Source organism: Thalassophryne amazonica, chromosome 18 (genome assembly GCF_902500255.1).
Source record: "Thalassophryne amazonica chromosome 18, fThaAma1.1, whole genome shotgun sequence".
Classification (NCBI taxonomy): Eukaryota; Metazoa; Chordata; class Actinopteri; order Batrachoidiformes; family Batrachoididae; genus Thalassophryne; species Thalassophryne amazonica.
Window position 1 is genome coordinate 13,032,442 of NC_047120.1, and position 25,815 is coordinate 13,058,256.

At 44.2% G+C, this 25,815-nt stretch overlaps 2 long non-coding RNA genes across 2 annotated transcripts in view; one reads left to right on the forward strand and one right to left on the reverse strand.

Annotated features, from left to right (window-relative positions):
• LOC117530334 lies at positions 1 to 17,518 on the forward strand. Its single transcript, XR_004566324.1, has 3 exons — positions 1 to 13; positions 3,469 to 3,473; positions 17,406 to 17,518. It is a non-coding gene; the product is annotated as an uncharacterized LOC117530334 (long non-coding RNA).
• Positions 15,985 to 25,815, reverse strand: part of LOC117530342 — a 21,848-nt gene continuing 12,017 nt past the window's right edge. Inside the window, exon 3 of the long non-coding RNA XR_004566331.1 lies at positions 15,985 to 16,340. This is a non-coding gene — a long non-coding RNA (uncharacterized LOC117530342). The remainder of the gene's footprint in view (positions 16,341 to 25,815) is intronic.

Here is a 25,815-nt window from a genome sequence, read left to right on the forward strand (position 1 = left end):
ATTTACAGGATTTGTTTTTTCTGATTGCTTACATAGTAGTTCTACTCTCTCTCTGTGTTGTTGTGATTGATTCCTCCCACTCGCAACGCTAACTCACAATCTTTGGCATGAGAGGCAGACACTCTGACCAGTCGGCTAAAATCCAGCGCCTCCTGCTGGCCTCCATCACACTTAAGCACAATTTTGTAACTACTGACTATTTTTCATAAACTCTACACACAAATCAAAAAAACCTTCCACCAAATCAGTAAAACATTGTGTATCTCTTGCAAAAGCACACAAATCTTACTAAACTCTTCAAACATGTTATTTTGTTCCAGTTAACACAAATCATAATATTACTAAGCAGGGGTGGTGGCCAAGTGGTTAATGCGCTTGGTTTCAGTTCAGAAGGCTCCGGGTTCAAATCCCACCCCTGCCACATTTCTCCATGTAATGTGGAGTTGCATCAGGAAGGGCATCCGGTGTAAAACCTGTGCCAATTCAACATGCAGATCCATCTTGGATTTGCTGTGGCAACCCCGAGTGCAAACAAGGGAGCAGCCGAAGGGACTTACTATCATATTACTAAGCACACGATGCACCAACTACACACGATGGTCGAAAGCTTTCTCTGCATGAGGTCAGTTTGAGGTCATACATGTAGTTCTGTAACACAAATACACACAATGATTCAAATGTCAAATATGGATGTTAATTTCCACACATCAAAACCAACTTTTTTCCCAAAACAATAAAGTGAAAATTCAAGAAAACAACCTTAGAAGTTTCAAAAATATCAGAAAAAAATTCGTCTGCACTTGTCTTCTCTGAGTCCAGCCACAAGATTTCGTCAACATCGCATGGAATGTCTTCTGGTGCGAGACACTGGGCAAAATCTCTCTGGAGTCCCGTATCCAGGCCTGGTGTGACCCCGGTCAGTGTCCCCACATGTTTCCTCCGTTGCCTGTAAAGGGTCATGCATTGATGGGGCTGACGGTCACACACCTTCCAGCACATACAGATCAGATTCAAGGATGGAGAATACAGGAGGAGGCTGAGTTACGGTGAAGAGTGGGGGTCTGTAAACCAGCTGCAGACCAAAGCAGCCCCACTGAAACTAAGCTTGTCTCAAATGATGAGGGAGCTGGTCTGCTCTGGTCTCTGGTAGTTAGTGTGTGTGTGATGCAGGGTGTCCAGGAGTGTTAGAAGTGTGCTGCTGTGTTGTTCGGGTCCAGGTTGAATGATGGCAAACGTTATCATATTGTCTTCTCGCTGCACACATAGTTTATTACCCCCATGTTGTCCTGCTGGGACATTGATGATGTCACTGTGTCCAATAATGTTCCTGCCACGTCTCCTTGTTTTTGTAAGGTTGAAACCTGCTTCATCCACAAAAATCAGTTCATGACCCGTGACGTAGGCGCCGTGGGCCGTCCTTACGGCGACACTACCAGACCAAAATCTCTCATCGCCGTTAAAATTTTTACCGAAAACCAGCTGAATTTATCGAATGGTGTCCAGTCAGTTGTGCCTTACAGTTTTGAAAAAATTTTGACCAAACAAAGCAGCAGTCTGAGCCATTCCTAAACAACGAAAAAATCGACGAGAGGGTGGGCGACTCCTCACTCAAAGACTGCCCACAGGCGAATGACGTAACCGACAGGCGTGAAAAAACTCACATGCCCACGAGGGTTCAAGCATGTCTGATGTAATCACATGATTCAAATCGATATGGTTTTTGAAAAAAAAATAATAAGGTCCGATACTTTTCTAATAGACCTCGTATATAGGAATGGTTTAGGAGCTGCGCTGTGCCTGACGCAGCTGCAGCAGCTTGGAACAGATCAGATCTGTAACTTTCAACATTGTATTTGGGAATGTGTGGGTGTCAGAGTAAGTTTAATACTTTCCTGACATGATTTAATGTTAATTAATTTTACTGGCTCGATATCCAGGTCAGAATGGCATTTTAACACGTATTTTGTGAGCGTTTTTCTGAGTGTGTTCAGTCGTGAATCCCCATTGAAAATGCATTAACATCTGGGAACTTCGTCAATATTTTTTCCGGTTAGGAGGCGTCATGCGCTGTCCATGAAGGGACGTTCACGTTTAGTGGGCAGCATTGGGAGTGTGGACTCCAGTTCTCATATACAACCCCTGGCAATAATTATAGAATCACCGGCCTCGGAGGATGTTCATTCAGTTGTTTAATTTTGTAGAAAAAAAAATCAGATCACAGACATGACACAAAACTAAAGTAATTTCAAATGGCAACTTTCTGGCTTTAAGAAACACTATAAGAAATCAGGAAAAATAATTGTGGTTGTTAACGGTTACTTTTTTAGACCAAGCAGAGGGAAAAAATATGGAATCACTCAATTTGAGGAAAAAATTATGGCATCACCCTGTAAATTTTCATCCCCAAAACTAACATCTGCATCAAATCAGATCTGCTGTTAGTCTGCATCTAAAAAGGAGTGATCACACCTTGGAGAGCTGTTGCACCAAGTGGACTGACATGAATCATGGCTCCAACACGAGAGATGTCAATTGAAACAAAGGAGAGGATTATCAAACTCTTAAGAGGGTAAATCATCATGCAATGTTGCAAAAGATGTTGGTTGTTCACAGTCAGCTGTGTCTAAACTCTGGACCAAATACAAACAACATGGGAAGGTTGTTAAAGGCAAACATACTGGTAGACCAAGGAAGACATCAAAACAGAAAACTTAAAGCAATATGTCTCAAAAATCGAAAATGCACAACAAAACAAATGAGGAACGAATGGGGGGGAAACTGGAGTCAACGTCTGTGACCGAACTGTGAGAAACCGCCTAAAGAAAATGGGATCTACATGCAGAAAAGCTAATGAAAGCCATCATTAACACCTAAACAGAAAAAAAACAAGGTTACAATGGGCTAAGGAAAAGCAATCATGGACTGTGGATGACTGGATGAATGTCATATTCAGTGATGAATCTCGAATCTGCATTGGGCAAGGTGATGATGCTGGAACGTTTGTTTGGTGCCGTTCCAATGAGATTTATAAAGATGATTGCCTGAAGACAACATGTAAATTTCCACAGTCATTGATGATATGGGGTGCATGTCAGGTAAAGGCACTGGGGAGATGGCTGTCATTACATCATCAATAAATGCACAAGTTTATGTTGATATTTGGACACTTTTCTTACCCCATCAATTGAAAGGATATTTGGGGATGAATCATTTTTCAAGATGATAATGCATCTTGCCATAGAGCAAAAACTGTGAAAACATTCCTTGCAAAAAGACACATAGGGTCAATGTCATGGCCTGCAAATACGAGGTCTGTTAGAAAAGTATCGGACCTTTTTTTTTTTCAAAAACTATATGGATTTGAATCACATGCGATTACATCAGACAAGCTTGAACCCTCGTGGGCATGCAAGAGTTTTTTCATGCCTGTCGGTTACGTCATTCGCCTGTGGGCTGGCTTTGAGTGAGGAGTGGTCCACCCCTCCCGTCGGAATCTCTTTGTCTGAGAACTTCCTGAGAGACTGACGCTTTGCTTGATCAAAATTTTCCACTGTTAAAGGATTTTGTAATGAAAGAAAGTGCGGACGGGTCCGCGCATCGGGATGCAGCCGGTGCTGCCACAGGAAAAACACCTCGTTGGAAGCCTTAAGGACAAGTTGGAACATGTCCAGCTGTTAAACAATTTCTCAGATACTCACTCAAAACTGAAAGCCATCAAAAGCCGCCTGGTTTTTACAAATGGTTATCAACACGGAGGTGTTTTTCCTGTGCCGCCGCACCGCGCCAGCCGCGACCCGTCCGCACGTCTTTCATTAATAAAATCTCCTTTAACAGTGGAATGTCCTGATAAACTGCTGATCCGACCTCTTCTGAAAGTTCTGTTCTCTCACGACGTCTGGGTCAACAGAGGCTTAAATTTGGAAGCTTTCCGCTCGAAACAGGCAGACGGTGGTTCAGGGCGCGTCGCGACGTCCCGCTCCGTGGGCAGTCCTTAAAGCGACAGCAACAGTCCATAATCTCTCATCAGCCGTTAAAATTTTCACAGAAAACCAGCTGAATTTCTCGAATGGTGTCCACTTCGATGTGCCTCACAGTTTTTGAAAAGATTTTGATCAAGCAAAGCGCCAGTCTCTCAGGAAGTTTCAGACAAAGAGATTCCGACGGGGGGGTAGACCACTCCTCACTCAAAGCCAGCCCACAGGCGAATGACACAACAGGCGTGAAAAAACTCACGCATGCGCACGAGGGTTCAAGGTTGTCTGATGTAATCGCATGTGATTCAAATCCATATAGTTTTTGAAAAAAATAAAAAGGTACGTTAGTTTTATCACAGACCTCGTAGTCCAGATCTTAATCCAATTGAAAATCTTGGTGGAAGTTGAAGAAAATGGTATGACAAGGCTCCAACCTGCAAAGCTGATCTGGCACAGCAATCAGAGAAAGTTGGAGCCAGATTGATGAAGAGTACTGTTTGTCACTCATTAAGTCATGCTTCAGAGACTGCAAGCTGTTATAAAAGCCAAGGTGGAGCAACAAAATGCTAGTGATGTGTTGGAGCGTTCTTTTGTTTTTCATGATTCCATAATTTTTTTCCTCAGAATTGATTCCATATTTTTTTTCCCTCTGCTTGGTCTAAAAAAGTAACCGTTACTGACTGCCACAATTATTTTTCCTGATTTCTTATAGTGTTTCTTAAAGCCAGAAAGTTTGCCATTTGAAATGACTAGTTTTGGTGTCATGTCTGTGATCTACTTTTTTCTACAAAATTAAGTAACTGAATGAACATCCTCCGAGGCCGGTGATTCTATAATTTTTGCCAGGGGTTGTATAACCTCTTTAGCTGGAGCATAATTAGCAAGGCTACTTGTGTTGCTTGTTTAACAAAAAAGTTATGATCATTAATTGAGCCTTAAAAATGGAGCATTTCAACATTGAATAAGTGGTTAATAAATGGTTATAATAAAAAATATGTTGAAAAAAGGTTTGAAAGTGAAGTTTATTCCACGTGTAGACGTGGAATAACGGCCAAAAAGCTCATCTTGTATCAGATGGTAAAAAGTGGACACGGACCATTAACTCTTCTTATGTCAAGTTGATATTTTCTCCTGCCAGACTGATGTCTAGTTAAAGTACCTGTCGTTAGTGATTAAAATTGTTCAACAAGACCTACTTTTTTTTTTTTGTTTTTGTTTTTTTGCATCTTAAAATGAGCCGCTGCTCAGAGATTATAATGACTGGCCACTTACAGTCACTCCCACACACAGAATTGTGTGCACATACACACCACTGACTTCATGAATGAAACTCGGTCAATAAAGGATAACTGTGTAAAAATTTATATAGATAAATGTAAGGTTTTAGGAGCCGCGCTGTGCCTGACACAGCAGCAGTTTCAGCAGCTTGGAACAGATCAGATCCGTGTAACTTTCAACACTAATATTTGGGAATGTGTGGGTGTCAGAGTAAGTTTAATACTTTCCTCACATGATTTAATGTTAATTAATTTTACTGGCTCGATATCCAGGTCAGAATGGCATTTTAACACGTATTTGCGAGTGTTTTTCTGTGTGTGTTCAGTCGTGAATCCCCATTGAAAATGGATTACATCTGGCAACTTCGTCAATATTTTGCCTGGTTAGGAGGCGTCATGTCGCTGTCCATGAAGGGACGTTCACGTTAATGGGCAGCACTGGGAGTGTGGACTGTAGTTCTCATAACGTCACTATAGATGTGTTCATATCATATTTGAGGACTTCTGACATCTTGTTTGAGTGCCATGTAAGTAGTAATAATCATCCATCTTTTGTACCCGCTTACTCCAGTTAAGGTCACGAGGGGCCGGAGCCCATTCCAGCTGTCATGGAGCGTGAGGCGGGTACACCCTGTACAGGAACAACTATCTGTCACAGGGCCACATACAGACAAACAAACACATTCTCACTCACACACACACACCAAGGGTCAATTTAAAGTTTTCAGTTCACCAAACATGCAGGTCTTTGGATGTGGGAGGAAGCTGCAGCACCCGGAGAGAACCCACACAAACACGGGGAGAACATGCAAACTCCACACAGAAAGGCCACAGATGGGGATCCCCATCTTGAATCCCATGACCTTCTTGCTGTGAGGCAATAGTGCGAACCAGCAGTGGCAATAACTTACTGTCATCAGGTCAAACTCACCACTGATACTTTATTTTAATGATTGTTGTTCTAACATTTATTGTTTAATTTGTTCTTTGCAGACATGCAGCTGTCGTTGGTGATTAAAGAAGAAACTCTCCCTAACACCAGGAATGGAATCTGATTGTTGACCCAGGAGGACATTAAAGAAGAGAAGCTGTGGATAAGTCAGCAGGGAGAGCAGCTTCAGCAGCTGGAGGAGGCAGATCTCACCAAGTTGGTTTCACTTGCCGTCCCTGTGAAGAGTGAAAATGATGAAAACCAGAGTCACACAGCTTCATCAAAGCCGAAGTGATGAGAGCACAGAGGCTGAGCCTGTAGCCAGCAGCTATCTATACCAGAGACACTCACAGCAGAAGCTGATGGAGAGGACGATGGAGGACCACAACCAGCCAGCAACTCAGGTCCAAACAGTCAATTTACAACCAGATACCAGTGGCAGGAGTTCAGACAGTTCTGGAACTGAGACTGATGACAGTTATGACTGGAAACAGACCAGAGAACTTCAGTCAGTTTTAACTGTCGAAAAAATACCAATATTGTTCATTCAGGCAACACTGATGAGAAACAATTTAAAGACTCTAGATATGGAAAAGCATCTGGTCACATGAACAACTCAGAGCAACAGAGGTGGAGGAAAGCAAGTGGAAAACCTTTTAGCTGTTCTGATCAGAGTAAAAGACAGAAACAGAAGGGCACTCTGAACAAACACATTAGAATTCAGACAGGACAGAAAGCATTTGTCTGTTCTGAGTGTGGTCAAAGGTTTGGACGAAAGGGCAACCTGTACAGACACTGATAATTCATACAGGGCAAAAAAACATTTGTCTGTTCTGAGTGTGGTCAAAGGTTTGGACAAAAAGGCCACTTGAAAACACACATGATAATTCATACAGGACAAAAACCATTTGTCTGTTCTGAGTGTGGAAAAAGATTTGGACGAAAGGGCAACCTGAACAAAACATATGATAATTCATACAGGACAAAAACCATTTGTCTGTTCTGAGTGTGGAAAAAGATTTGGACGAAAGGGCCACTTGAACAGACACATGATAATTCATACAGGACAAAAAGCGTTTGTCTGTTCCGAGTGTGATCAAAGGTTTGGACAAAAGGGCCACCTGACAACACACATGATAATTCATACAGGACAAAAGCGTTTGTCTGTCTGAGTGTGGTAAAAGATTTGGAGAAAAGGGCACCCTGAACAGACACATGATAATTCATACGGACAAAAAGCATTTGACTGTTCTGAGTGTAGTCAAAGGTTTGGGCAAAAGGGCCACCTGAAAATACACAATAATTCATACAGGGCAAAAAGCATTTGTCTGTTCTGAGTGTGGTAAAAGATTTGGAGAAAAGGGCATCCTGAACAGACACATGATAATTCATACAGGACAAAAAGCATTTGTGTTCTGAGTGTGGTCAAAGATTTGGACGAAAGGGCACCCTGAAAACTCACATGATAATTCATACAGGACAAAAAGCATTTGTCTGTTCTGAGTGTGGTCAAAGATTTGGACGAAAGGTCCACCTGAACACACACATGATAATTCATACACAGGTTTGGGGCCCATTGCATTCTACTAAAAAGACATCAAGGATAAATGAAAAACCAAAAGAAGGAAATTCAAGGCAAATGAAAAAAACAAACAAACAAAAAAAAACATGGTCATTGAAAGAAATTGATATCATACCAGTTGTGATGGGAGCAATGGGGCTTATGAAGAAGAACCTGAGTAAATGCCTTGAAGCAATCCCCGGTCACCCAAGTGCACATGAGGTGCAGTTGTCTGCAATTAAAGGAACTGATCACCATCTTGAAGAGAGCCCTCAGATACATTGCCAGCTCTGGGTAGGATAAACTATCGAGCCTAGGGTGCAACTTTAGACCCCAGGTCTGGGGCCCACTGCATTCTATTAAAAAGACATCAAAGATAAATGAACAAAGACAAAAAGCATTTGTCTATTCTTTTTATTTATAAATAATAATAGCAACAACAACAACCATACTAGTAATAATAACTAATAATACTATACAATTTTAGAGAAACTTTCCTGTGAACACCTAGTGACTCTTACGCCTCCACTTCATCCCTGTTTTATTTAAGTGTAATGACAATTTGTTTTGGTCAAACCACATCTAAGCTATGTTTTTACACAAGTAAAAATAAAATGCAGTAAATTGCACATTTGTGTATTTTTTCATGAAAATATCTTATTAAAGAGCACATATTACACTTCAGTTAGGCCTTTAAAATACTTTTGTGGACTCTTGCTGTAATAGGTTCAGTGGTTGAGATAGTTGCTGTAGGCATCTAAAATGCTCATAATCGGGTGAAACCTGATGCAAATCTCTGTGGTGTGTCGGTGATGTATGTATGTATGTGCAAAATAAAACAAAACACTGACTTCTCCAGGTATGCTTTTGGTGAGAATATAACATCATAACTTTGTTACAAGCTCAAACGTTCAATGTTGCGTGACAAAGGCCTTTTAATAACTCACTTAAAGAAATAATGGCAAAACTCACATGTAAGTAAAAATGATTAATTGAAAAAAATAACTTTTGTTTTATGAGTGAGAGCATTTTACCGATTAAATGTGAATAAGCCAGTTTTGAGTTTCTCAGTGCGCATGCGTTTTCAAAATGGGTGACAGTGTTACTTTGTGCACAGCAGAACAACGTTGTCAATTGCTTTAGGCCCTAATTTTGTATTTTATTGACTGTACAACCAGCGACACAGCACCCATTTCGTGCATTTACCAGAATGGAATAGATCAAAATCCTACAGAAGACAAAGAAGTTTTACTTGACAGTTTGAAGTGAGTTTTCTTTGTTTCATAGGGCTTCATACCCATTAAAATTCACCAGAATATACAAAATTTAACTTGCTCTTTTAAAAAATTTCTGGGGCGATCCCCCAGACCCCCCATAATATTATATTTTTACTGCACAGTTTGAAGTGAGTTTTCTTTATTTCAGAAAGCTTCATAACTATTAAAATTCACCAGAATACACAAAATTTGACTTGCTCTTTTAAAATTTTCTGGGGTAAATCCCCCAGACCCCACATAATCAATACTGTATTTTTACTTGACAGTTTGAAGTGAGTTTTCTTTATTTCAGAGGGCTTCATACTCATTAAAATTCACCAGATATACAAAATTTGACTTGCTCTTTTAAAAAATGTTCGGGGGGAGATCCCCCAGACCCCCTAGAATCAAGACTACACCCTGCTCCCCACCACCTTTTATGTACCTTTATGTTCAGGTTTTGCCTTCTTTTTATGCTTTGTCTCTCTCTCCTTAGAGGCCTCTTTAGAATAGATTTGTATACTGTACTGAACCATCCCTTAGTTATGCTGCTATAGACGTAGACTGCTGGGGGGTTCCCATTATGCACGTGTTCTTTCTCTTTTTGCTCTGTATGCACCACTCTGCATTTAATCATTAGTGATTGATTCTCTGCTCCCCTCCACAGCATGTCTTTTTCCTGGTTCTCTCCCTCAGCCCCAACCAGTCCCAGCAGAAGACTGCCCCTCCCTGAGCCTGGTTCTGCTGGAGGTTTCTTCCTGTTAAAAGGGGTTTTCCTTCCCACTGTAGCCAAGTGCTTGCTCACAGGGGGTCGTTTGACCGTTGGGGTTTTACATAATTAGTGTATGGCCTTGCCTTACAATATAAAGTGCCTTGGGGCAACTGTTTGTTGTGATTTGGCGCTATATAAAAAAAATTGATTGATTGATTGATTGACTGTATAATGTGTTTTATTGTATTTATTTAAGAGTGTGTGCCCCCACTACGCCACATTTTAGGAAATTGCTGGCATTGATTTTTGCCAGGAAAAAATTTCAGTCAGATGAAAATTTCTTGCTTAACCCATGTCGTAAAGCAATCAATCAATCAATCAATTTTTTTGCAGGACTGGTTGGTTTACTGCGGCGACGCCACACTCGGACTGGTAATCTGTGATTTGGGGCATTTGCCCGGCCCTCCCAAGTTGACACCGGCCCCGTTCTCTACCCACTGGCCCCGTTCTCTACTTTGTAACTGTGTATCGGTAGTGGACAACTCAAAAAAAAAAACGTTATTGAGGTTTAACTTTTACTATTAACTGATAGGGAGGTACGTGCAGTTTATATACCCTTTACTTGTAGTAAACATTTTTGTGGCGGTTGGAATAAGGTGTAATTTTCTTATTTTAAACTGTAAAATCCTTGCAACAAACTAAATTATAATAAATATTACTTTTTTTAAGCAAAACTACGATGTTCCTCTTGTATTTGGTGGATTTATGTCCGAAGATTTTACAAAAAATGTGTTGCGGTGCATGGGGGTATGCATCTAAACGCTGTCGTTTTCCATCTGATGTGCAGTGTTGCCAGATTAGGCAGTTTCCCAGTTGGGCTGTTTAGGATGGCTGTCTGCGGGTAAAAATGTTTTTCTGTAGATTTATGGCCATAGAGATCAATAGACTTTTGTTCAAATTGGGCGAGATTTAGTGCATCCAGGCAGTTTTTGAGCATTTTTTTGGACGAATCATCAGTCAGTCACATCTGGCAACCCTGCTGATGTGATGAGTGGCGCAGGTCCATGGGAACACGGATGCATGTCACGTATATATTTTCACTAGATAAATCATGGAAAGAGGTGGCAAAAAGAGGAAGGGGGAGCGGAGAAGATTCAGGACAAAAAGCAGAAAGCTCTACAAGCTGAGGCTTCTGGGTGTTTTAAAATAGATCATTTGTTTGCTGTGGCCAATACTACTTCTAGCGTTGCTGCTAGTGCTCCCGACATCCCTACTACAACGGGCGAAATGCAACTTCAACGGGCGAAATGAGGACAACTTTACTGGAGAGGTTAGTCCAGGCTCAAAGGCAATTGATGTCTATGTTGGGTCGGAATCGGAGGATTCCGTGTCCAGTGAGCAGGTCGTGGGAAAGGACGCACAGGAGATGACACAACCTGAAGTTCATCATGCTAGTGCTTCTACTGTCAACGTCTTCTTCAGCTACCTCTGAGGCTGAGCCTGCTATGGATTATTTCAGCCGCCCTAACCGAAACGAGCTGTCTTTATTTTTTGAAAAACACCCAACACCGAACACAAAAAAGACCCTGAATAAGTGGTTGTGTTCCCCGAGACTGTCTGCTGTAAGATAAACTAAACACACACACACATTACCTCACTCACTCACACACACACTTTGGAGACACAAAAGCTTTTTTCCGCTTGTGTGCTTTTGCTTCCATTTTGTACTATGATCAAGGTGAAATGACAGTGAAAGTGTGTTCGGGTGTTTAGGTGTATAGTATTTGTTCATTGGGGTTTCGGTATGGACGGGTGGGTGTGGTGTGTTTGGGGGTGGATTCATCGGGCCAATAGTGGCTGGTCCAGAGGAAAATGCCAGGGCCGAAATTTGTTCCTGGGCGCCGCTGTGTGGCTCCACTGTGACGTTAGCTAAACATAGCATGTGGACATCTTAAACTTTTAGAGCTTTCAAGTTTTTTAAAAGAAGAATTGTGCAGCATGTCTCTGTCACGGACCAACGTCGGACAGAGAGAAGATGGCAAGAAAGATGGTTTAAAAAAGTCTGATAAGGACAAGACTCTGTGGAATTGTCACTGGCTTCATCAACACACCTGAAAGATAAATGAGAAAAGCGAACTGTGCCATCAAGAAACACGGTAAGAATTTTTCTTTCTCTGGAAAATAAACATTGTGCTGTTCAAACAGAATTTTAGAAAAGATTATGTGCCTTTTTTTTCATTGTTCTAGACCAGTGGTCACCAACCTGTTGATCGTAGATCTACAACTCCTGGCAAAAATTATGGAATCACCGGCCTCGGAGGATGTTCATTCAGTTGTTTAATTTTGTAGAAAAACGCAGATCACAGACATGACACAAAACTAAAGTCATTTCAAATGGCAACTTCTGGCTTTAAGAAAACACTATAAGAAATCAGGAAAAATAATTGTGGTTGTCAGTAACGGTTACTTTTTTAGACCAAGCAGAGTGAAAAAAATATGGAATCACTCAATTCTGAGGAATAAATTATGGAATCACCCTGTAAATTTTCATCCCCAAAACTAACACCTGCATCAAATCAGATCTGCTCGTTAGTCTGCATCTAAAAAGGAGTGATCACACCTTGGAGAGCTGTTGCACCAAGTGGACTGACATGAATCATGGCTCCAACACAAGAGATGTCAAAGGTTGGCCAACTGAAAACGGCATTGAAAGCCCAGCAGTTGTTTTTCACCAAACCTTCAACAAGGCTGCCACAGAAGCTTTGTTTCGCGTGAGTCATATCTTTGCTAAACACAAAGTTGTTTACAGACGGTGATTTGTTTACAGAAGCCATGCTCGTGACTGCAGAAACTATATTTAATGATTTCAAAAACCAAGACTTCAAGAAACATTCTGTTTCAGAATGCTCAAAAAACCAAATTAACTCATTGCTTCAGAAAACATTATGTTTTCACAAATTCTGAAACATTTGGTCTTTCGAGCCTTCTACAACTGAATTTATTTCTTGAAGCAAATGTCATTTATTGTAGTATAAAATATAAAGCTTGTTAAATCTTTATAAAATATTACACAAAAATACGAGGGCTGTCAATAAAGTAACGGTCCTTTTTATTTTTTTCAAAAAACTATATGGATTTCATTCATATGTTTTTACGTCAGACATGCTTGAACCCTCGTGCGCATGCGTGAGTTTTCCACGCCTGTAGGTGACGTCATTCACCTGTGAGCATCTCCTTGTGGGAGGAGTCGTCCAGCCCCTTGTCGGAATTCCTTTGTCTGAGAAGTTGCTGACAGACTGGCGCGTTGTTTGATCAATTTTTTTCTAAACCTGTGAGACACATCGAAGTGGACACGGTTCGAAAAATTAACCTGGTTTCAGTGAAAATTTTAACGGCTGATGAGAGATTTTGAGGTGATTCTGTCGCTTTAAGGACTTTTCACGGTGCGAGACGTCGCGCAGCGCTCTCAGGCAGCGTCATCAGCCTGTTCAAGCTGAAAACTCCACATTTCAGGCTCTATTGATCCAGGACGTCATGAGAGAACAGAGAAGTTCAGAAGAAGTCGGTTTCAGCATTTTATCCGGATATTCCACTGTTAAGGAGATTTTTTAATGAAAGACGTGCGGACGGATCCGCGCGTCGGGACGCAGCCGGCGCGGTGCAGCGGCACAGGAAAAACACCTCCGTGTTGATAACCATTTGTAAAATCCAGGCGGCTTTTGATGGCTTTCAGTGGAGTGAGTATATGAGAAATTGTTTAACAGGCAGGACATGTTCCAACTTGTCCTTAAGGCTTTCAACAGAGGTGTTTTTCCTGTGGCGGAGCGTCGCGGCGGCTGCGTCCGACGCGCGGACCCGTCCGCACGTCTTTCATTAAATAAATCTCCTTTAACAGTGGAATATCCGGATAAAATGCTGAAACCGACTTCTTCTGAAACTTCTCTGTTCTCTCACGACGTCCTGGATCAATAGAGCCTGAAATGTGGAGGTTTTCAGCTGAACAGGCTGATGACGCCGCCTGAGAGCGCTGCGCGACGTCTCGCACCGTGAAAAGTCCTTAAAGCGACAGTCTCACCTCAAAATCTCTCATCAGCCGTTAAAATTTTCACTGAAAACCAGCTTAATTTTTCGAACCGTGTCCACTTCGATGTGTCTCACAGGTTTAGAAAAAAATTTTGATCAAACAACGCGCCAGTCTCTCAGCAACTTCTCAGACAAAGGAATTCCGACGAGGGGCTGGACGACTCCTCCCACAAGGAGTGCTCACAGGCGAATGACGTCACCGACAGGCGTGGAAAAACTCACGCATGCGCACGAGGGTTCAAGCATGTCTGACATAAAAACATATGAATGAAATCCATATAGTTTTTGAAAAAATAAAAAGGACCGTTACTTTATTGACAGCCCTCGTATACCGAAAACAGTTCTCAATTCATTGAATTTCTGAATTGTATTCAAATAATATTCTCAAATACTGTTAAAGAATTTTCCTTTTGGAAGTATTGTTCTTGTGTGTTTTTGTTTACAGTGCGGTTGGTAGATCTTGTCTTCTCAGGCAGAGCGAGGGGATCTTTGGCTTAAAAAGGTTGGTGACCACTGATCTAGACTTTATTTCATTGGAAAAAAGACATTGTGGTTTTTAATTATGTAAATGTTTTTTTTTTTTTTGTTTTTTTTATGTAGACTTTTTTCATGGGAAAAAAAGACACTGGCTTTGAGTGGATTTACAGGAATTTACACAAGAACGTGTGGCTTTTTTACAATAAGGTATGTCATTGATATTTTACCATGATTTTCAAAATATTCTACAAGCTTTAGCTGTGGTTTTTGAAATTCTTTAACAGTCTTTCAGGCTTGATGAATTTCATGTAGTTTAATTGATCTGAGTTAATGCATAATTTGGTTTACAATTAAAAGAAAAATCATTCCAGGTCCTATTTCCACATCATATTCTGTTATTTCCACATTATCACTTACGGTTTAAATGAAAGGTTGAATATAGAATCATTTAAATATGCTTTTTTTTTTTCTTTTTTTTTTTTAGATTTGTTCTTTCAGGAGATGCTGAAAATGTATTATTAGATAAAAATTTAATTTGGTTTCTGGGGCCACACAGGTCCCTAGACCTCGGCTCCTGGAGGGCTGCGCCTGATCCCCTGCAGATTTTCCTCGGATTTCACAATTTTCATTTCACAGCCGTGCGTATGAGTTCAGAGAGGGATATTCCAGGGAGACAGCCTCTCGCCGCTTTTATTCTGCTTAATCATAGACCTGCTCAGCAAGATCCTGAAGGAGCATGACATCGGGTATGACTTAAGTAGAGGCAGAAGAAGGAAAAATCAAAAACTTGTGAACCATCTGCTGTTCATTGATGATTTGAAAATCTATGCCGACACAAAAAAGGGACTCAGTCAGCTCGTAGAAACAGTCCATAAGTTCTCCAAAGACATTGGTATGGAATTTGGACTGGATAAATGCTCAAAATGCACAATCAAAAAAGGTAAAAGACAAAAAACGAAAACATACAGTTAGATGAAGGGAGCTACATTGAAGATCTGGCTGTAGACTCCACATACAAATACTTTGGAATTGAACAAAATACTACAATTGAACCCAAGAAAATGAGAACGAAAACAACACAAGAATACTTAAACCGCTTAAAAAAGATCTGCAAAACACAGTTGACACCAAAGACCAAGATCACAGCCATAAACCAGTTTGCAATACCAGTGGTGACATGGATTTGGCATAGTAGACTGGCCGCAGCGTGAGCTTAATAAGTTGGACACAAAAACCAGGAAGATGCTCACCCTCCACAAAGTCACATACAGAAATCAGTGCATGGACAGAATGTATCTCCCTCGCAGAGAAGGCGGTCTGGGTCTCACTGAAATCAACCAGGCCTACAGAGCATCGATAATAAGTATTGGACAGTACTTAAAGAGCTCTGAAGATGAAATCATGAAAAGGTCGCACAACACTACGAGAAGACCTTATCTGAACAGAACTCAGTCACCAAACTGGCGAAAAACTTTATTGGAGAACTTCTACAAGAGAGAGAAAGCAACAGTCTAACGCCTGCAACAAAATTCGCAAGACAGACCAGAGAACAATACAGCAAAAGAGAAGGAAAACATCGAGTGGACAGATGGAAACAGCACAAAAGGGCTGGACGATTCCAAGAAGAATTGGAAAAGGAATACATCGACAAAGTTAAATCAATGCAGTGGCTGAAAAATGGAAAACTTGGTTTTGATGGAGAAAGAATTCTGATTGGAGCACAAGATCAGGGACTTCTAACAAATGGCTTCAAAAAAATGTATTGAGAGATCACGTGAAATCTTTCTCTTTGAGTCAGATTTCCAGTGTAAATGTATCTTGAATTTATCATCATTTTAAAATAATACACCACATACTTATGTAGCGGCTGCACTCTGCGTTGTGTTGTTATGACTCCGCCCATTCGCTCCCCTCGGGACACAAACTCATGATCCTCGGCATGGAAGTCGGACTCTCTAACCAGAAGGCTAAAACCCAGGTCTCTGGCCTTGACCAGAGAATCCTTTTGAGCTGTTGGGAGTTAGGTTTACAAACTACATCTGCACGACGACACCTGCTGGCCTCCGTTACTTACATTATTTAGTGTTTTGTTTTTTGTTTTGAATCTTAGAATCTTATCAACTCCATGCTCTCAGTGACACAGATAATCTTAAATAGACTTGTGTATTAAAAGTGAAGCAGTGTGTGTTTTTGTTAAACACACAGCACTGTGTTGACCCCTAAAGTGAAAGCACACACTTTTTTTTTTTGTAAATCAACTGACTATTGAAAAACACCATTATCAGACGGATTCTTATTGGATTTGATCAGAACTTTCATTTGTTCATCAACAGGGTGGATTTATCAGTGCAGCTTTTGTGTAAAGCTTCACACACACGAGGCTGTTTTTCACAGACTGCAGTCACAATGGGCACGTGCACTGTCAGGAAAGATCAGAAACTCACAACGACACAAAGAAATAAGTGTAAATTTTGTGATATGGACTTTTTTTGGGGGGGGGGGGGGGGGCTGAAATTCACCCAAAATATATATTTTTTCCTTCTTCACTGATTCATGGATTTTTTTTTTTCTTTTGTTCTGTTCACAATTCTTTCTCAGATGCTGAAAATAGTGAAATTCACATTTTCTCCTTCAGTTTCTGATTTTAATTCTGATGTTTTTATTATTCATTTAAACATTGTTCACAATTCTTCCTCACAAAATTCATGATTTTGTTGCAAACAGACTAGTTTGGAAAATAATAAGATTCACCCAAAATGTTTATTTTTCTCCAGTTTCTAATAAATTTTAATTCTGATGGTTTTGTTTGATTCATCAAATCTCTGTTCTTGAATGCAGAATTTTGAAATTTGAATTTGGGGGAAAATATCAACTCTGTCATGAAAACTATGAAATTTACCCAAAATAGAGAATATTCCTGAATTTCATGTTTTTTGAAAGGTAAAAAAAAAAAGAAAATTTACACATTGGCATAAAATTTTTGGAAACGAACCTCAACTTCCAGCAAAAATATTTTCAACAAATAACAGGTTTTACTTTGTTTCAATTTCGGCCTTTATAATTGTAAATACCTTTATTGGACACGCGAGGGCAGCATTTCACCAAAACTAAAAGGCATTCAGGGGATTTACAAGAAGAAAACATCAGTTTGTCTGAAAGCACCAAATTTGGTGTTTATGTTGATGAAACAGTCCACGAGCTGAGAAGGTTTTCTGTCCTGTTTAAGGAGAATAAATTCTCTGATCATTAAGATTCTATAAGTGTATAATTTAGATTTATGACTTAATGTTGAGGCGTTATGGGTTTAAAAACAACAGAAAAGGTGACAAAGGTCAACTTCAGTACACACAGGGGTCAAAGGTTAAAGTTGCTCCAAATTTGTTTAATAGTGATTCAAATTACTATGATCAATTAAATAATGTGGTATATGCTTCAATCTGATTGGAGTATTTTTAAATGTTGACCTCTACTTGGCTCCAGCTGCCACCCTGAGACGGGTTCATGTGTTACTGAACCACAAAGCAAAATGTCACATTGTACATAAATGAAATTAATGGTGATGATTTTGTCTGCTGTCATCTCCAAACAACAAAGTCACTCAGTTTTCACAAATTTGCTGCTTTCTGTGTTTTGACAAACTCCAGATAAACTCAAGAAACCCTTTAAAAAGGACAGAATCAGCTGTTTTTTTTCCACCTGTGTGGAAGCTGTAACATTATTTTAACTCACCAATTTTCAGCTGTAGAGCAAAATGTCAGACTATGTTCACTGGTGTTTGCCAGTCTTGTTTTTCTTGATGTCACATTGTGCCAACATGAAGACAGACTTGATGTCTTGTTGGCCGTAATATCGACTGAATTCCTTTATTAATGTGACAATATAAAAATATAACACCTCAGTGCTGAATGGATCATTGAGGTCCACATATGTGATCAAGAGGAAAACACAGTAAAAGCAGCAGCTGCTCTCCACTGGGAGGAGACGTAGTGCACGTGCACGTCCATTAGTTATGAACGCAGACTGTTAAAAACAGTCTCTGCTGGAGGTTCAGCTTTGTGCACGCTCATAAGTGTCATCAATGCAGTAACTGAAAAATCTAAGAAATACATCAGTGTGATCAGGCAGCCTGTAAAAACAGCTGAATTGCACGTTCACGGCAGCAGCTATAACGGGGTTAACACTGTCTTGCACACATCCAGATTTAAAATCTGACAGATTCTCAATAAAACAAAATAGTAACAAAATCAGTTAGAGATTTCTAACCTCCGCCAATCCGGATCACCCCCGAAGTTCAGTGGAGTCTTACGTGCCCTAATATCTATCTGTGGTGCAAATCTGGTGAGAATCTGTGAAGTCGTTTTGACGTAATCCTTCAAAGCGTATATCAAGAGAAATCTTGATCCAGAATCCGGATTTGGATTCGGATCATCTCCAAAATGTAATGGAGTCTTCCCTGGCCTATGTATCCGTGGTGAAAATTGGGTGAGAACAATTGCACTTGTTTTGACGTAATCCTTCAAAGCCTATATAAAGTTAAGCTTGATTCAGAATTCGGATCCAGATCACCTCCAGAATTTACTGGAGTCTTCCATGGCCTAATATGTATCTGTGTTGAAACTTTCAACAAAATTTGTGCAGTAGTTTTGATGTAAGACATCAAAACCTATATAAAGTCAAACTTGATCCAGAATCCAGATCTGGATGACGTCACCCTGCTTACAGACGAATAAATAAATCAATGCCAGTGATTTTGTTACGTCCTTGGCGGACATAATCACAAAGCCGATCAGCTCCACTGAGGAAAAAAATTACAAGAAGAAAACTGTTGTGTGGGCCGCTGAAGAGGAGGTACTGCTGGCCCACTACCACCAGAGGGCGCCCTGCTTGGAGTGCGGGCTCCAAGCACGAGAGGGCGCCAGACCCAGAGGAGGTGACAGCTGTCACTCATCTACACCACCATATAAGCCGGACTGCAACTCCACCTCACCGCCGAGAAATCGACTACCAGTACTAAGGTAATTTTCTCTGCTGACTTATACGTTGAATAGTAATCTGAACTTCTGTTGCAGCCGTTTTCCTGGTGCTTTCCTTGTCTGGAGGATTGGCGTTTGGTGTGACAGTGACGGCTTCACCTCGCACCCCGTCCCAGATAAGTGGTTGATCAGGAGCTGCACAAGTGTGTGTGATTTGGAGGTGGAGGTGCTCCCTCCTAACGGTGTCTGGACTGTTAATTACTGAGTGTGCGGACTCGCACTCACACATCATCTTTCTGTTTTCTGCCAGCAGTACCAGGGTCGACAGCCGAAGACAGAGGCCACCTGGGGACTCGGGACTTGGCGGCTCCGGTGTTCTTCAGGCCGTTGGTGGTGGAGGCCATGTGGGACGCGGCTTCTCTCTCGTCGGGCGTCTTCTATCTTCGAGCCTGCCCACACGTCACCTGGTGTTTATTGACTGTGAACATTAAGACATGTTTCGTTGTGTAATATCACAACATTAAATTGTTACCTTTTGGCTTACTTATTGTCCGTTCATTTGCGCCCCCTGTTGTGGGTCCGTGCTACGACACCTTCCCAACAGGATTTCTCGGCCATCGTCATGGACTCTGAGGGGCGTCAACTCCAGCTTGAACGGCCAATGGAAGAGCCAGGAGCGCAGGCGTCAGCGGGAGGTGGGTTGAGTGAGCTGCAGCAGATCTTAACCGCCTTCAAGGCCCGGTTAGTATTTGTGACCGAGCAGAGTGTCCTCCTTAATCGGAGGGTGGAGGCTCTCACCGCCAGGGTGGAAGCGCGCGATCAGGGCGCTGCTGCAGCCACTCCTCTGGCTGGTCCTGGGCCCGTATTAGACGTTCCACTGGTCGTTCAACGAACCCCCCCACCGTCCCCTGAAGCATACATAAGCCCTCCGGAACCGTACGGGGGCTGTGTCGAGACGTGCGCGGATTTCCTCATGCAGTGTTCGCTCGTCTTTTCACAGCGCCCCGTCATGTACGCATCAGACGCTAGCCGGGTGGCTTATGTTATTAATTTGCTTCGAGGAAAGGCACGCACATGGGCTACGACGCTTTGGGAGCAGAATTCACGGCTCCTAACGTCTTATTCTGGGTTCGTACGGGAATTCAAACAAGTGTTTGATCATCCCAACAGAGGCGAGACCGCTTTGAACGTGCTGCTGTCGATGAGACAGGGGCGCCGTAGCGCAGCCGAGTATGCAGTCGACTTCTGCATCGCTGCAGCGAGGTCCGGCTGGAATAACGTTGCGCTCCGCGCCGCCTTTGTAAATGGACTGTCCCCGGTCCTTAAGGAGCACCTACTGGCCAAGGAGGAACCGCGGGAATTTGACGGGCTGATCGATTTGGTTATACATTTAGACAACCGTTTAAATGAGCATCGTCGGGAGCAGGCCGGGGGGCGTGACCGGGCACGAGCCGTCCCTCCCCCTTCCGGTTCCGACAAGGTGGCGTCGTCCCCACGCTTCACTGCCAGAGAGCTCCGTGTGGCTACGGCTCCCCCTGCTGAGGAGGCTAGGGACACGAGCAGGGCCAAATTAAGATCAAAAATCAGACAAAGGAGGCTGGCCCGCGGGGAGTGTTTTGTCTGCGGCTCTTGCGAGCACATGCAGAAGGACTGCCCTAAAACGGTCAAACTACAACGACCGTCCTTAGAAACTGGGCTAAGTGTGGGTCATAACACGCACGCGGGAAAACTCCGCAAATCTGCACGAATCCCAGTAACAATCCTTTGTGGGGATTTAACCCTTCATGCCCCAGCACTGATAGACACAGGGTCTGAAGGGAATCTGCTGGACAGCAGATGGGTAAAGGAAGTAGGGCTCCCTCTGGTGGCTCTGCCGGCACCATTGCAGGTGCGAGCACTAGATGGCACCCTGCTTCCATTAATCACACATCAGACACAACCAGTGACTTTGGTTGTGTCTGGGAATCACAGGGAGGAGATAGTGTTCCATGTAACACCTTCTACCTCCCGAGTGATTTTGGGCTTTCCATGGATGGTGAAGCACAATCCCCGGATTGATTGGCCGTCTGGGGTTGTGACGCAGTGGAGCGAAACCTGCCACCGGGAGTGCTTAGGATCCTCGGTTCCTCCCGGCACTACGGCTAATGAGGAGGTCAAAGTTCCCCCCAATCTATCGGCGGTGCCAAAGGAGTACCACGATCTTGCTGACGTTTTCAGCAAAGATCTGGCACTCACTCTTCCCCCGCACCGACCATATGATTGTGCCATCGATTTGGTCCCGGGCGCTGAATACCCGTCCAGTAGGTTGTACAACCTCTCACGTCCGGAACGCGAATCAATGGAGACCTACATCCGGGACTCCTTAGCTGCCGGGCTGATCCGGAACTCCACCTCCCCGATGGGTGCTAGTTTCTTTTTTGTGGGCAAGAAAGACGGCGGACTCCGTCCATGCATTGATTACAGAGGGCTGAACGAGATCACGGTTCGCAACCGATACCCGTTACCTCTGCTGGATTCAGTGTTCACGCCCCTGCATGGAGCCCAAATTTTCACAAAATTGGATCTTAGAAACGCGTACCACCTGGTTCGGGTCCGGAAGGGAGACGAATGGAAGATGGCATTCAACACCCCGTTAGGTCATTTTGAGTACCTGGTCATGCCGTTCGGCCTCACTAATGCCCCCGCGACGTTCCAAGCTTTGGTAAATGACGTCTTGCGGGACTTCCTGCATCGGTTCGTCTTCGTGTATCTGGACGATATACTCATCTTTTCCCCGGACCCTGAGACCCATGTCCAACATGTACGTCAGGTCCTACAGCGGTTGTTGGAGAACCGGCTGTTTGTGAAGGGCGAGAAGTGCAAGTTCCACCGCACTTCTTTGTCCTTCCTGGGGTTCATCATCTCCTCCAACTCCGTCGCCCCTGATCCGGCCAAGGTTGCGGCGGTGAGAGATTGGCCCCAACCGATAAGCCGCAGGAAACTACAACAGTTCCTAGGCTTTGCAAATTTCTACAGGAGGTTCATTAAGGGTTACAGTCAGGTAGTTAGCCCCCTGACTGCCCTGACCTCCACCAAGGTCCCCTTCGCCTGGTCGGATCGGTGCGAAGCCGCGTTCCAGGAGTTGAAACGCCGGTTCTCGACTGCGCCAGTTCTGGTGCAGCCTGATCCTGATCGCCAGTACATAGTAGAAGTGGACGCCTCTGACTCAGGGATAGGAGCCGTGCTGTCCCAGAGCGTGGAGGCTGATAAAGTCCTCCATCCTTGTGCCTTTTATTCCCGCAGGTTGACCCCAGCTGAACGGAACTATGACGTCGGCAATCGGGAACTTCTTGCGGTGAAGGAGGCTCTTGAGGAGTGGAGACACCTGCTGGAGGGGGCATCGTTGCCCTTCACGGTTTTCACAGACCATCGGAACCTGGAGTACATCCGGACCGCCAAGCGGCTGAACCCCAGGCAAGCCCGCTGGTCTCTGTTCTTCGGGCGCTTTGACTTCCAGATCACGTATCGCCCCGGGACCAAGAACCAAAAACCAGATGCATTGTCCCGGGTGCACGAAGAAGAAGCCAAAGCGGGGCTGTCGAACCCCACCGAGACCATCATCCCCGAGTCCACTGTCGTGGCCACCCTCACCTGGGACGTGGAGAAGACCGTCCGGGAGGCCCTGACAAGGAGCCCGGACCCGGGGACTGGCCCCAAGAACAGACTGTACGTCCCACCAGAGGCCAGAGCTGCCGTATTGGACTTCTGTTACGGGTCCAAGCTCTCCTGTCATCCCGGAGTGCGTAGGACCGTGGCAGTAGTCCAGCAGCGCTTCTGGTGGGCGTCCCTGGAAACCGACGTCCGGGACTACGTCCAGGCCTGTACCATCTGCGCCAGGGGCAAGGCAGACCATCGGAGGACAACGGGACTCCTCCAACCCCTGCCAGTGCCTCATCGCCCCTGGTCTCACATCGGCCTGGACTTCATCACGGGCCTCCCGCCGTCCCAGGGCAACACCATTATTCTCACGATAGTGGACCGGTTCTCCAAGGCGGCCCACTTCGTGGCCCTCCCGAAGCTCCCGACGGCCCAGGAGACGGCAGACCTCCTGGTCCACCACGTCATGCGGCTGCATGGGATACCATCGGACATCGTTTCAGATCGTGGTCCCCAGTTCTCTTCACAGGTGTGGAAGAGTTTCTGTAAGGAGCTGGGGGCCACCGTGAGTCTCTCGTCCGGGTACCACCCCCAGACCAACGGCCAGGCAGAGCGGGCTAACCAGGAGTTGGAACAAGCCCTTCGCTGCGTCACCTCCGCGCACCCGGCGGCCTGGAGTCACCATCTGGCCTGGATCGAGTATGCCCATAACAGCCAAATCTCGTCTGCTACCGGCCTCTCCCCTTTTGAGGCATGTTTGGGGTTCCAGCCCCCATTGTTCCCGCTGGTGGAGGGAGAGGTCGGTGTGCCCTCGGTCCAGGCCCACCTCAGGAGGTGCCGCCGGGTGTGGCGGACCGCCCGCTCTGCCCTATTAAAGGCCCGGACGAGGGCCAAAACCCATGCGGACCGCCGACGTTCCCCGGCCCCCACATACCAGCCCGGGCAGGAGGTGTGGCTGTCAACAAAGGACATCCCCCTCTGTGTGGACTCACCCAAATTAAAGGACAGATACATCGGCCCGTTCCCCATCCTCAAGATCATCAACCCGGCCGCAGTGAAGATCCGACTCCCAGCTTCACTGCGGGTCCACCCTGTTTTCCACGTGTCCTGTATCAAGCCACACCACACCTCGCCCCTCTGTGCACCTGGCCCTACGCCGCCTCCTGCCCGGCTCATCGACGGGGAGCCTGCTTGGACGGTCCGCAGGCTCCTGGACGTCCGTCGTAAGGGCCGGGGGTTCCAATATCTGGTGGACTGGGAGGGGTATGGACCTGAGGAACGCTCCTGGGTGAAAAGGAGCTTCATCCTGGACCCGGCCCTCCTGGCCGATTTCTACAGACGACACCCGGACAAGCCTGGTCGGGCGCCAGGAGGCGCCCATTGAGGGGGGGGTCCTGTTGTGTGGGCCGCTGAAGAGGAGGTACTGCTGGCCCACTACCACCAGAGGGCGCCCTGCTTGGAGTGCGGGCTCCAAGCACGAGAGGGCGCCAGACCCAGAGGAGGTGACAGCTGTCACTCATTACTCCAGCTGTCACTCATCTACACCACCATATAAGCCGGACTGCAACTCCACCTCCCCGCCGAGAAATCGACTACCAGTACTAAGGTAATTTTCTCTGCTGACTTATACATTGAATAGTAATCTGAACTTCTGTTGCAGCCGTTTTCCTGGTGCTTTCCTTGTCTGGAGGATTGGCGTTTGGTGTGACAGTGACGGCTTCACCTCGCACCCCGTCCCAGATAAGTGGTTGATCAGGAGCTGCACGAGTGTGTGTGATTTGGAGGTGGAGGTGCTCCCTCCTAACGGTGTCTGGACTGTTAATTACTGAGTGTGCGGACTCACACTCACACATCATCTTTCTGTTTTCTGCCAGCAGTACCAGGGTCGACAGCCGAAGACAGAGGCCACCTGGGGACTCGGGACTTGGCGGCGCCGGTGTTCTTCAGGCCGTTGGTGGTGGAGGCCGTGTGGGACGCGGCTTCTCTCTCGTCGGGCGTCTTCTATCTTCGAGCCTGCCCACACGTCACCTGGTGTTATTGACTGTGAACATTAAGACACGTTTCGTTGTGTAATATCACAACATTAAATTGTTACCTTTTGGCTTACTTATTGTCCGTTCATTTGCGCCCCCTGTTGTGGGTCCGTGCTACGACACCTTCCCAACAAAAACTGAACAGGGCACTCACCCACTTGTAAAATAGTTTCCTGCAGGCTGAAATATGTGATGTCCAACACTCCACGTTATCAGAGAGGTCCTGGCTGGTACCATCATGCACGGATGGTGCATGACATCTTCCTGTGGACAGATTTTCACATGCACATTCACACTGACAGTAATAATGGGGTTAAAATAGTGTCCTGCTCCACAGACAGCAGACTGCTCACATATCAGGATCTGAAATCTGATAGACTCCAATAAAAAGTTAAGAGTTTTGGGGTGAAGTTTGTCGTCTCCTCTGTATGGAGCACTAAACCGAGCAGCGAGCACGACACTTGTGCACAAGTACGATTTAAGCATGTATTATGCAGAAGTTAGTGCAGTTGAATAAATAATAATTCAATGTTTTATTATTTTGATAGTTTAAAATAATCACATTAATAACAATTTATAACAAAAAATGTTTCATCAATCGAATTTGTAGTCATTGAAACTAAAATCATGAGTGTTTCCTGCACTAAAGTGAACATAATGCTGAACTAGAACATCAACAGTTTTAGACAGAATAATGCAGACATTTGTGCATTTTAAAAGTATACGAAATAAGTACTCTCATTCACTACAAATACAACTGCATGAATTTACAGGATTTGTTTTTTCTGATTGCTTACATAGTAGTTCTACTCTCTCTCTGTGTTGTTGTGATTGATTCCTCCCACTCGCAACGCTAACTCACAATCTTTGGCATGAGAGGCAGACACTCTGACCAGTCGGCT